The following is a 13247-nucleotide window of genomic DNA, read 5'->3' on the forward strand; positions in this document are numbered from 1 at the left end:
TCTTGAAGATGAAAGGTGTTCTCAAAATAAAGGTCTCATGAACTGTGATTAAATGTATTGACACTCTAAAATATATTTCTTAGTTACAGCTAAATCCATTCCTCAAGTCACCCAAAGAACTACATCTATATTACACCCTGCAAGCCACTGTATGCTGTATGGCAGATGATCTTTCTAACAAATATTATTCAACCTCATCTCACTTTATTCAAATATGCTGTGTGTGAACAATGACAATCTGCATGCTTCTGTTACTGCAATCCATTTAATTTTATCACAACACTCTCTGAATTTTATACAGAAACTAACACTTCATTTCATATGGACTGACCCCTGACTTTGAGCTCATATTCTGGTTACATCAACTGACAAACAACAATGTGTTGTACCTTGCCAGAAACATGGTGATGTCTACTTTTATCTGCTGTATGAATATTACATTTTAGTTGAAAAGAGGACAACGTATGTAGTAACATTTAAAACATAGTTGGCTTTTCTAGAATTTTTTGGCGAGTGTCAACTTTGAGGCGTCACAGAGCCTGACCATAATTAGGAGAAAATTGTACTTGCACGATTTAAAAATACAACCTTTTCCTATCTGCAGGCACATTTTCATTATTTTCTGATAAGTTCTTTCATTGCTGTAATGACAAATGCAAGATGGTACAATTGAGTTTACCACTGTAGCTATTGTACCAATGGAAATTTTGTTAATTACTACTCCCCGTGTTTGACAGTTAAGCGTCTGTAAAGCAATGCATCAGTAGCTGTAATACACACAAGGCTATGATGGACTGTAGTTTTCATACCAGCAAGCTGCCACGGTTGTAATGCACAATAAATACGTATTCGCCAGCAATAATGAAAACTTTGTACTAGCATTTCAATACAGCATTGCCGATTTCATTTGTTGTTGCACGTAGAGGGCAGCAAAATAGGAAGTCACAAGTGAATGCTCAATATACAAGCAGCTCTCAATAAATGAAGAATGACATGTACTGTACATTTTTACAGTAAATGAAAATTTGATTCACTCAAATAAATTTTCCAGGAAAGAGTGATAAATGAAATAAAACCTGCCTTAATCACTTTTGCTGTTGTCTGTGGTCACATGGCTGTTATTGCAGCTGTCTACCTAGATCACAAGGGGTTCTATTAGTACGTCAAGACAGTGGGCTCTTTGTGCATAACTGCTTTCAAGTTTGGGCTGCTGGCTGTTCTAGGCCACTGCATCAACAGGAGAAGAGTCCAGTCGCCTCTGCCTTCCACATCAAGGGGCAGACAACATCTTCGGATAAAGTTACCACAGGCAGGTAACATGCATCAGAGGAGGGGCCGACACTCTGAAGCCCAGATGTCGTCACGGCATCACCTCCAGTTTCTGCCGCCTCACCCCGCACCCTTGTTCCCTCTGCTGTCCACTAAGTGCAGCCACTACCAGCTATGTAAATTTCAGCCCCACACATGGGTGACCACAGACCAGGGGCTCCCAGAGCCTCAGCCATTAAGGGGCACTGCAGAAGAGCCGGAGGTCACAAACATCACTCTCTGCTAGGACACAGGCTTAGGCCATTAGGCCAAGCATGGTGTTCCACCCCCCCCCCCCCCTCCCCATACCTCACCTGGAAAGGGTGGGCTGTGGTAAACCCCCCCAGTTACCACTATCTTTCACCATATGCTACACTCCTAACAGGTACACTGCACCCATAACATCATAACATGGAGCAACTCACCGCTCCTGCTCACTATGGACATCACTTCAGGTGCTGAGCTAAGGCTTACTAGCTGTAGATGTGGAGAATGACGGAACAGGCTCTACAATCAGCCTCCAGCATAAGTCTACATCAGCTGCACATGCCAACTCAAAACTAGCACCATCAATGCCGGTGATGTCTACTTTGCCTGTAGCTAGGGCAATGTGAGCCTACACCCTGCTGTTAACTATTAGCTATCATGCAGCCCTTTAGACTTGCACACATTGTTATGCTACAGACTTTGTATCGCCTCAAGGTGTAGTTCCATGTTATTGTAAGTTGTATCATTGTGTGCTGTATCAAACAAACAAATTCAAAAGCTAGTGTTCACTTGTGTTGCGTGCCGCAACAATTTGTGTTCCAGTAGGACTGCTTTAGTAAATTCCTTGTATGACAAGACATTAGATGGAAGTTCTACATTATTGCTTTCAATCCATTCAGTAACAAAACCCTTTCTCCATTTCACAGATGGATTTCATGATATTGGATTTATCATTGTGTGGTACTGAACCCGATCTATTACAATCACAGATCTGTTTGGTAATTTTTTTAAAAAAATCCTCCTCAATCACTCTTCTTAGTGGTTGGCATCCATCACAGAATGATAATCCCCCACCTTAATTCCCAATGTGAGACATTATAATTATTTTCCCAGATGCACACAGAGTCTGAATTGCTCCACTTCCAGCCATTCCACTCTTGAACACTTTCTCTGTGATACTCATGAACATCATCTGATGCATAAGGCATTTTTCATTCCTGCCATCCAAACTTTTGGGAATAATTTGCACCACACCAACTCTCATCAGTGTAATAAATAGACCATCCATTGTTTCGCAAGTGCGTTATTTCATGCAAGAAATTGCTCTTTTTCCTGCATTCTCCATCTGTACCTTTTTTTCTTTTTTTTTTTTTTTTTTTTTTTTTAATCTGAAGCCCGAATAGCACTATGAAAAGTTGTTTCACTCAGATCACAAAAGTCTTCAACTTCAGTCTTCAATGTTACCAATATGACTGCTACTATGGGAAACTGCTTTCCCACACACAATTTGTAGATTTTCCTTCTTGACTCCATGGGCAAACTCATTCAATGCAAACTTCTGTCCTGTATATTATACATGAGAGATAACATCTGCCACAGTTGTTACACACACATTTAGTACAACCGAAGCAGATGCTAACATACACGAACAATATAGAAAACTATCTATAACAGATAGTTATGAACACCATTCATGATGGAAATATATTGAATATAATCACAACATACAAACCTGACCTATTTGAGGCTGTCCACATCGAATCTGTGACCAAGATGCGGTTGTGGCAACCATGATTATCAAAGCACAAAAGACAACTAAACCAAGCAGAAAGATATATATGTTCAGTAAACTAGATAAAAAATCAGTAGTGTCATATCTAAATGAGAAATTTGAAACTTTCAGCACAGGGCAGAAGCATGTAGATAGAGGAACTACAGCTCAAGTTTAAAAGAATAGTTGACCTTGCACTGGATAGATTATGTGCCCAGTAGATCAGTTCATGATGTAAGGAAACCTCCATGGTATACAGTCACTGTAAAGAAACTTCTAAAGAAACAGAGGTTACTGCAAAATAGATGTAAAACAAAGTGTAGGCCTATAGATAGAGATATGCTGTGTGAAACATGTTTAGCTGTCAATGGAGCATTGTATGATGCCTTCAATCACTACTGTAGCTGAATAATGCCAAATGATGTTTCACAAAACTCAAAGGAATTTTGGTCACATGTAAAGGCTGCCAGTGGTACCAAAGTTAATGTGCAGGCCCTAGCGATTGAGGCAGAAACTGAATTTGAGGGAAGCAAAGCAAAACCTGAAATGCTTAACTCAATTTTCAGATGTTTCTTTACAAAGAGAAGCCTAGGAGAATTACCCCAATTTAAACCTCATACCACTGAAAAGATGAATGATATAAGTATGAGTGTCAGTGGTGTTGATAAACACCTGAAATCACTAAAACCTCCAGTGCCCAATGGAATCCCTGTCAGATTCTATAGTGAATTTGTGGCTGAGTTAGCCCCTATTCTAACTATAATCTATTGTAGATCCCTCAAACATAAAAAACAACATGTGCAGTTCTTGGGGAAAAAAATGAACATGACCCCACAAGTGAGTCCCATCTACTAGAAGGGTAATAGAAGTGGTCTACAAAACTACTGCCCAGGATCCTTGACATCGATCTGCTGGAAAATCTTAGAACATATTCTGAAATTCCCCCCCCCCCCTCCCCCCCCATGGACCTTGCCGTTGGTGGGGAGGCTTGCGTGCCTGAGCGATACAGATAGCCGTACCGTAGGTACAACCACAACGGAGGGGTATCTGTTGAGAGGCCAGACAAACATGTGGTTCCTGAAGAGGGGCAGCAGCCTTTTCAGTAGTTGCAAGGGCAACAGTCTGGATGATTGACTGATCTGGCCTTGTAACAATAACCAAAACGGCCTTGCTGTGCTGGTACTGCGAACGGCTGAAAGCAAGGGGAAACTACAGCCGTAATTTTTCCCGAGGGCATGCAGCTTTACTGTATGATTAAATGATGATGGTGTCCTCTTGGGTAAAATATTCCGGAGGTAAAATAGTCCCCCATTCGGATCTCCGGGCGGGGACTACTCAAGAGGATGTCGTTATCAGGAGAAAGAAAACTGGCGTTCTACGGATCGGAGCGTGGAATGTCAGATCCCTTAATCGGGCAGGTAGGTTAGAAAATTTAAAAAGGGAAATGGATAGGTTAAAGTTAGATATAGTGGGAATTAGTGAAGTTCGGTGGCAGGAGGAACAAGACTTTTGGTCAGGTGACTACAGGGTTATAAACACAAAGTCAAATAGGGGTAATGCAGGACTAGGTTTAATAATGAATAGGAAAATAGGAATGCGGGTAAGCTACTACAAACAGCATAGTGAACGCATTATTGTGGCCAAGATAGATACGAAGCCCACACCTACTACAGTACTACAAGTTTATATGCCAACTAGCTCTGCAGATGACGAAGAAATTGAAGAAATGTATGATGAAATAAAAGAAATTATTCAGATAGTGAAGGGAGACAAAAATTTAATAGTCATAGGTGACTGGAATTCGAGTGTAGGAAAAGGGAGAGAAGGAAACGTAGTAGGTGAATATGGATTGGGGCTAAGAAATGAAAGAGGAAACCGCCTGATAGAATTTTGCACAGAGCACAACTTAATCATAGCTAACACTTGGTTTAAGAATCATTATAGAAGGTTGTATACATGGAAGAACCCTGGAGATACTAAAAGGTATCAGATAGATTATATAATGGTAAGACAGAGATTTAGGAACCAGGTTTTAAATTGTAAGACATTTCCAGGGGCAGATGTGGACTCTGACCACAATCTATTGGTTATGACCTGTAGATTAAAACTGAAGAAACTGCAAAAAGGTGGGAATTTAAGGAGATGGGACCTGGATAAACTAAAAGAACCAGAGGTTGTACAGAGATTCAGGGAGAGCATAAGGGAGCAATTGACAGGAATGGGGGAAATAAATACAGTAGAAGAAGAATGGGTAGCTTTGAGGGATGAAGTAGTGAAGGCAGCAGAGGATCAAGTAGGTAAAAAGACGAGGGCTAGTAGAAATCCTTGGGTAACAGAAGAAATATTGAATTTAATTGATGAAAGGAGAAAATATAAAAATGCAGTAAGAGAAACAGGCAAAAAGGAATACAAACGTCTCAGAAATGAGATCGACAGGAAGTGCAAAATGGCTAAGCAGGGATAGCTAGAGGACAAATGTAAGGATGTAGAGGCTTATCTCACTAGGGGTAAGATAGATACCGCCTACAGGAAAATTAAAGAGACCTTTGGAGATAAGAGAGCCACTTGCATGAACATCAAGAGCTCAGGTGGCAACCCAGTTCTAAGCAAAGAAGGGAAAGCAGAAAGGTGGAAGGAGTATATAGAGTGTCTATAAAGGGCGGTCTACTTGAGGACAATATTATGGAAATGGAAGAGGATGTAGATGAAGATGAAATGGGAGATACGATACTGCGTGAAGAGTTTGACAGAGCACTGAAGGACCTGAGTCGAAACAAGGTTCCCGGAGTACACAACATTCCATTGGAACTACTGACGGCCTTGGGAGAGTCAGTCCTGACAAAACTCTACCATCTGGTGAGCAAGACGTATGAAACAGGCGAAATACCCTCAGACTTCAAGAAGAATATAATAATTCCAATCCCAAAGAAAGCAGGTGTTGACAGATGTGAAAATTACCGAACAATCAGTTTAATAAGCCACAGCTGCAAAGTACTAACACGAATTCTTTACAGACGAATGGAAAAACTAATAGAAGCCGACCTCGGGGAAGATCAGTTTGGATTCCGTAGAAATACTGGAACACGTGAGGCAATACTGACCTTACAACTTATCTTAGAAGAAAGATTAAGGAAAGGCAAACCTATGTTTCTAGCATTTGTAGACCTAGAGAAAGCTTTTGACAATGTTGACTGGAATACTCTCTTTCAAATTCTAAAGGTGGCAGGGGTAAAATACAGGGAGCGAAAGGCTATTTACAACTTGTACAGAAACCAGATGGCAGTTATAAGAGTTGAGGGACATGAAAGGGAAGCAGTGGTTGGGAAGGGAGTAAGACAGGGTTGTAGCCTCTCCCCGATGTTATTCAATCTCTATATTGAGCAAGCAGTAAAGGAAACAAAAGAAAAATTTGGAGTAGGTATTAAAATCCATGGAGAAGAAATAAAAACTTTGAGGTTCGCCGATGACATTGTAATTCTGTCAGAGACAGCAAAGGACTTGGAAGAGCAGTTGAATGGAATGGATGGTGTCTTGAAGGGAGGATATAAGATGAACATCAACAAAAGCAAAACGAGGATAATGGAATGTAGTCGAGTTAAGTCGGGTGATGCTGAGGGTATTAGATTAGGAAAGGAGTTTTGCTATTTGGGGAGCAAAATAACTGATGATGGACGAAGTAGAGAGGATATAAAATGTAGACTGGCAATGGCAAGGAAAGCGTTTCTGAAGAAGAGAAATTTGTTAACATCGAGTATAGATTTAAGTGTCAGGAAGTTATTTCTGAAAGTATTTGTATGGAGTGTAGCCGGACGGTAAATAATTTGGACAAGAAGAGAATAGAAGCTTTTGAAATGTGGTGCTACAGAAGAATGCTGAAGATTAGATGGGTAGATCACATAACTAATGAGGAAGTATTGAATAGGATTGGGGAGAAGAGAAGTTTGTGGCACAACTTGACCAGAAGAAGGGATCGGTTGGTAGGACATGTTCTGAGGCATCAAGGGATCACCAATTTAGTATTGGAGGGCAGTGTGGAGGGTAAAAATCATAGGGGGAGACCAAGAGATGAATACACTAAGCAGATTCATAAGGATGTAGGTTGCAGTAGGTACTGGGAGATGAAGAAGCTTGCACAGGATAGAGTAGCATGGAGAGCTGCATCAAACCAGTCTCAGGACTGAAGACCACAACAACAACAACAACAACATTCTGAAATTAAACATAATGAGGGATATTGAACAGAATGATGTCCTCAGTGCCAACCAGTATGGATTTCGAAAACATCAATCATGTGAAACCCAACTCACACTTCTCTCACATGACATACTGAAATCTTTGGATCAAGGCAGTCAGATAGATGCATTGGTTCAAGATTTCTGAAAAGTATTTGACTCAGTACCACACCTGAGCCTCAAAAGTATGATCATATGGAGTATCACATGAAATTTGTGACTGGATTCAGGACTTTTTGGTAAGAAGGATGCAGCAAGTTATCTTGGACAACTTTGGGTGGACCCCTGGGAAGTGTGTTAGGACCCTTGTTGCTCACATTGTATGTTAATGAACTTGTGGACAACATTAACAGTAATCTCAGAATTTTGTAGATGATACAGTAATCTATAATGAAATACTGCTTGAAAGAAACTGCTTAAAGATACAGTCACACCTTGATAATATTTCAAAGTGCTTTAAATGTTCACAAATATAAAATTGTGCACTTCTCTTCAAAAAATGAAAACATATCCTATGACTATAATATCAATGAGTCACTGCTGGAATTGGTCAACCCATACAAATACCTGGGTGTAAAACTTTGTTGGGATATGAAATGGAATGATCACATAGGCTCAGTTGTGGGTAAAGTTGGTGGTAGACTTCAATTTATTGGTAGAGTGTTGGGTAAGTGCCATCAGTCTACAATGGAGATTGCTTACAAATCACACATACGATAGGCTCTAGAATATTGCTCAAGTGTGTGGATCCCACACTAAATAACACTAACAAGGGATACTGAACATATACAGAGAAGGGCAGCATAAATGGTCACAGGTCTGTTTGATGGTTGGGAGAGTGTCACGGAGATACTGAAGAAACTGAACTGACAGACTCTTGAAGATAGACATAAACTAAACTAAAAAAGTCTATTAACAAAGTTTCAAGAATTGGCTTTAAATGAAAATCCTAAGGATATACTACAAGCAAACTAAGTATCATTCACATAGGGATCATGAGGATAAGATCAAAATAATTACTGCATGCACAGAGGCATTCAAACAATCATTCTTCCTGTGCTCCATACATGAATGGAGTGGGAAGAAACCCTAATAATTGGTATGGTGGGATGTACACTCTGCCATGCACCTCACAGTGGTTTGTAGAGTATAGATGTATGGAACTGTTCACGCCTTGTTCTTTCTCATCCTCAAAGTAAGCAGGCCCACTGACCACCATGGACTTCTCACAACTCCGTAAATGATGTGCGGTTTCACCCAAGTACAACACAAATAATTATATAACAAAGACTGTCTCACAGGAGTACACAAAAATTACTGGCAGCACAATTGTTTCCTTTTTTTTAAGGGGGTCTGAATGTAAACACTGCAACAATGAACAATTAAATGGAAATACTTTTCAAAAGTCCAGCAACATAGCACACTTGAGCACATGGTGCATAATAAGGCAAAATCAAATAAACTGAACATGTGATATTAGCACTTTATCAAGTGCATAAAAACATAGCAGCAGTGAAAGGCAACACAGCTAGTATTTTCAATTTTCATCTCATTCATATATATTATTATTAGGCGAACCGTGGCAATCTCCATCTGTCATAATTACAACATAACAACAACTCGGAAAGCAACAAAAATCTGCCTGTAAGCAGAGAATGGTTGCATCTTTAAAGTGTGCAAAGGAATGGTTACCTAATTATGGTCTGGCTTCTATGAATCTTCAAAGCTGACATTCGCCAAAAAATGATCAAAAAAGCATGCTTTCTCTTAAATACTACCACATATATCACCTCTTTTTCAACTAAAATGCAATACTCTTAACAAAAGCAGATATTTTCATGATTTCGACAAAGTACAATACATCAATGTCACTCACGCTATGTAACCAGAATCTGAGTTCAAAGTCAGGGGTCAGTCATCATGAAATGCATGATAGGTCTTCTCATACTGAATTTCAATGAATGTTATTGTGCTTCCTCTTAAAGCAAATGAGTTGACCAAATATGTGCATCAAAAACTGCATGGCTTATATTAAAACTCCTTTTGACAGTCTGATCTGACACAGATCACAGAAGAGCAGTGTAGTTTGGTTTGGATAAGTGTATACCTGATAACAAGGGCAGCACTGTACAATGCTATCATGCAGTACGAGATGGGCGGAGTTAGTGAGGCACAGAGCACACACGGAAATTGGAGGATTTGCTATTACCATGTTTCACACAAAAGTAATATATTCATATGTAAAATAGAAACAAAGGCATCTTCTAATTAAGAAATGAAGAAAATAATTTAGTGGTAAACTCTCCCCCCCCCCCCCCTCCACACACACACACACACACACACACACACACATATTATGTTGTTGTTGTTGTTGTGGTCCTGAGACTGGTTTGATGCAGCTCTCCATGCTAATCTATCCTGTGCAAGCTGCTTCATCTCCCAGTACGTACTGCAGCCTACATCCTTCTGAATCTGCTTAGTGTATTCATCTCTAGGTCTCACTCTACGATTTTTACCCTCCACACTGCCCTCCAATACTAAATTGATGATCCCTTGATGCCTCAGAACATGTCCTACCAACTGATCCCTTCTTCTAGTCAAGTTGTGCCACAAACTCCTCTTCTCCCCAATTCTATTCAATACCTCCTCATTAGTTATGTGATCTACCCATCTAATCTTCAGCATTCTTCTGTAGCACCACATTTCGAAAGCTTCTATTCTCTTCTTGTCCAAACTATTTATCATCCATGTTTCACTTTCATACATGGCTACACTCCATACAAATACTTTCAGAAACGACTTCCTGACACTTAAATCTATACTCAATGTTAACAAATTTCTCTTCTTCAGAAATTCTTTCCTTGCCATTGCCAGTCTACATTTTATATCCTCTCTACTTCGACCATCATCAATTATTTTCCTCCCCAAATAGCAAAACTCCTTTACTACTTTAAGTGTCTCATTTCCTAATGTAATTCCCTCAGCATCACCCGACTTCATTCAATTAATTCCATTATCTTCGTTTCGCTTTTGTTGATGTTCATCTTATACCCTCCTTTCCAGACACTGTCCATTCCGTTCAACTGCTCTTCCAAGTCCTTTGCTGTCTCTGACAGAATTACAATTTCATTGGTGAACCACAAAGTTTTTATTTCTTCTCCATGGATTTTAATACCTACTCCGAATTTTTCTTTTGTTTCCTTTACTGCTTGCTCAATATACAGATTGAATAACATTGGGGAGAGGCTACAGCCCTGTCTCACTCCCTTCCCAACCACTGCTTCCCTTTCGTTACCCTTGACTCTTATAACTGCCATCTGGTTTCTGTACAAATTGTAAATAGCCGTTTGCTCCCTGTATTTTACCCTGCCACCTTCAGAATTTGAAAGAGAGTATTCCAGTCAACATTGTCAAAAGCTTTCTCTAAGTCTACAAATGCTATAAACGTAGGTTTGCCTTTCCTTAATCTAGCTTCTAAGATGAGTCGTAGGGTCAGTATTGCCTCACGTGTTCCAATATTCCTACGGAATCCAAATTGATCTTCCCCGAGGTCGGCTTCTACCAGTTTTTCCATTCGTCTGTAAAGAATTCGTGTTAGTATTTTGCAGATGTGACTTATTAAACTGATAGTTCGGTAATTTTCACATCTGTCAATACCTGCTTTCTTTGCAATCGGAATTATTATATTCTACTTGAAGTCTGAGGGTATTTCGCCTGTTTCATACATTTTGCTCGCCAGATGGTAGAGTTTTGTCAGGACTGGCTCTCCCAAGGCTGTCAGTAGTTCTAATGGAATGTTGTCTACTCCCGGGACCTTGTTTCGACTCAGGTCTTTCAGTGCTCTGTCAAACTCTTCACGCAGTATCATATCTCCCATTTCATCTTCATCTACATCCTCTTCCATTTCCATAATATTACCCTGAAGTACATCGCGCTTTATAGACACTCTATATACTCCTTCCACCTTTCTGCTTTCCCTTCTTTGCTTAGAACTGGGTTTCCATCTGAGCTTTTGATATTCATGCAAGTGGTTCTCTTTTCTCCAAAGGCCTCTTTAATTTTCCTGTAGGCAGTATCAATCTTACCCCTAGTGAGATAAGCCTCTACATCCTTACATTTGTCCTCTAGCCATGCCTGTTTAGCCATTTTGCACTTCCTGTCGGTCTCATTTTTGAGATGTTTGTATTGCTTTTTGCCTGCTTCATTTATTGCATTTTTATATTTTCTTCTTTCATCAATTAAATTCAATATTTCTTCTGTCACCCAGCGATTTCTACTAACCCTTGTCTTTTTACCTACTTGATCCTCTGCTGCCTTCACTACTTCATCCCTCAAAGCTACCCATTCTTCTTCTACTGTATTTCTTTCCCCCATTCTTGTCAATTGTTCTCTTATGCTCTCCCTGAAACTCTGTACAACCTCTGGTTCCTTCAGTTTATCCAGGTCCCATCTCCTTAAATTCCCACCTTTTTGCAGTTTCTTCAGTTTTAATCTACAGTTCATGACCAATAGATTGTGGTCAGAGTCCACATCTGCCCCTGGAAATGTCTTACAATTTACAACCTGGTTCCTAAATCTCTGTCTTACCATTATATAATCTATCTGAAACCTTTGACTATCTCCAGGCTGCTTCCATGTATACAATCTTCATTTATGCTTCTTGAACCAAGTGTTAGCTATGATTAAGTTAAGCTCTGTGCAAAATTCTGCCAGGCGGCTTCTTCTTTCATTTCTTCCCCCCAATCGATATTCACCTACTGTGTTCCTTCTCTTGCTTTTCCTACTATCGAATTCCAGTCACCCATGACTACTAAATTTTCATCTCCCTTCACTACCTGAATAATTTCTTTTATCTCATCATACATTTCTTCAATTTCTTCATCTGCAGAGCTAGTTGGCATATAAACTTGTACTACTGTAGTACGCGTGGGCTTCGTGTCCATCTTGGCCACAATAATGTGTTCACTATGCTGTTTGTAGTAGCTTACCCGCACTCCTAATACACACGTATAATAAGGATTCGACTTGTTGAGGATAATTGACTGTACCCAGCATGAACAAACATTTGGTTTGAAAATTGTAGCTCTAGGATCACACTTTGTCTCTGTGCACACAATTTTACTAGGTCAAGGTATATTCCAAAATGACGTTCACAAGCATTTTTCTAGTTACTTCCTTTGCAAAGAAGTTACTCCTTCCACGAACCATTGCAATAAATCACTGTCTGATATTTCCCTTCCTCACTATAATATTCATTAAGTCATTCCATTTTAATTTTCTCCCAACTCTCATGTCGAAATGGTTACAGGATGTTACTCAATCTAATGATTTATCACTAATATTGTAGTGATATCATTCAAATGACTTTTCATTTACTAATGGTCATTATTTTGTACTTTGTTGTATTTGAAGACAGATACTAGCCATCACATCACCGTTAAACATTTGCAATCTCCCAACATTCCCAATAGTTCCCTACAAAATGACACTAATTGTTCATAAATCATTTTAAAGACATTCTAACCCCATTGACTAAATCATTAAACAAATACATTAGATTCACTGAAATACAATGAATGGAATGATCTGGATAAAAAAAAATGGTAAAACCATGAAGGAAATAAAAATTAGACACAAACACTAAAGCTGAAAACACTCAGCTCCATATTTCCTGCTTTTCGTGAGCGACTGCTTTAACCATTGTGCTACTTGAACACTCCTGTAGCTGTGACTGAATCTTTCATTGTCACAGATGTTTCCACCTATGTTTTAGGAACAATTCAGCTAGAGATTTCTCTCTGGCATATGAAGGAATAGCATCAATGGGGGTATGGATCAGGTGGGGGGTTCCTCAACGTACGCTGCAACATAGAATATTCATTAGTTGAATTAGATTTACTGAAATGAAATGAATTACTGTTGTTGTTGTTGTTGTTGTTGTTGTTGTG

At 39.5% G+C, this 13247-nt stretch overlaps 1 protein-coding gene across 1 annotated transcript in view; it reads right to left on the reverse strand.

The window, feature by feature from the left end:
- The window catches only part of LOC124619708 (tetratricopeptide repeat protein 21B-like), a 266652-nt gene that overhangs the window by 140498 nt on the left and 112907 nt on the right, over positions 1–13247 (reverse strand). The gene's annotated exons all lie outside the window — the stretch shown is intronic.

This window comes from Schistocerca americana, chromosome 6 (assembly GCF_021461395.2).
Source record: "Schistocerca americana isolate TAMUIC-IGC-003095 chromosome 6, iqSchAmer2.1, whole genome shotgun sequence".
Taxonomy (NCBI): Eukaryota; Metazoa; Arthropoda; class Insecta; order Orthoptera; family Acrididae; genus Schistocerca; species Schistocerca americana.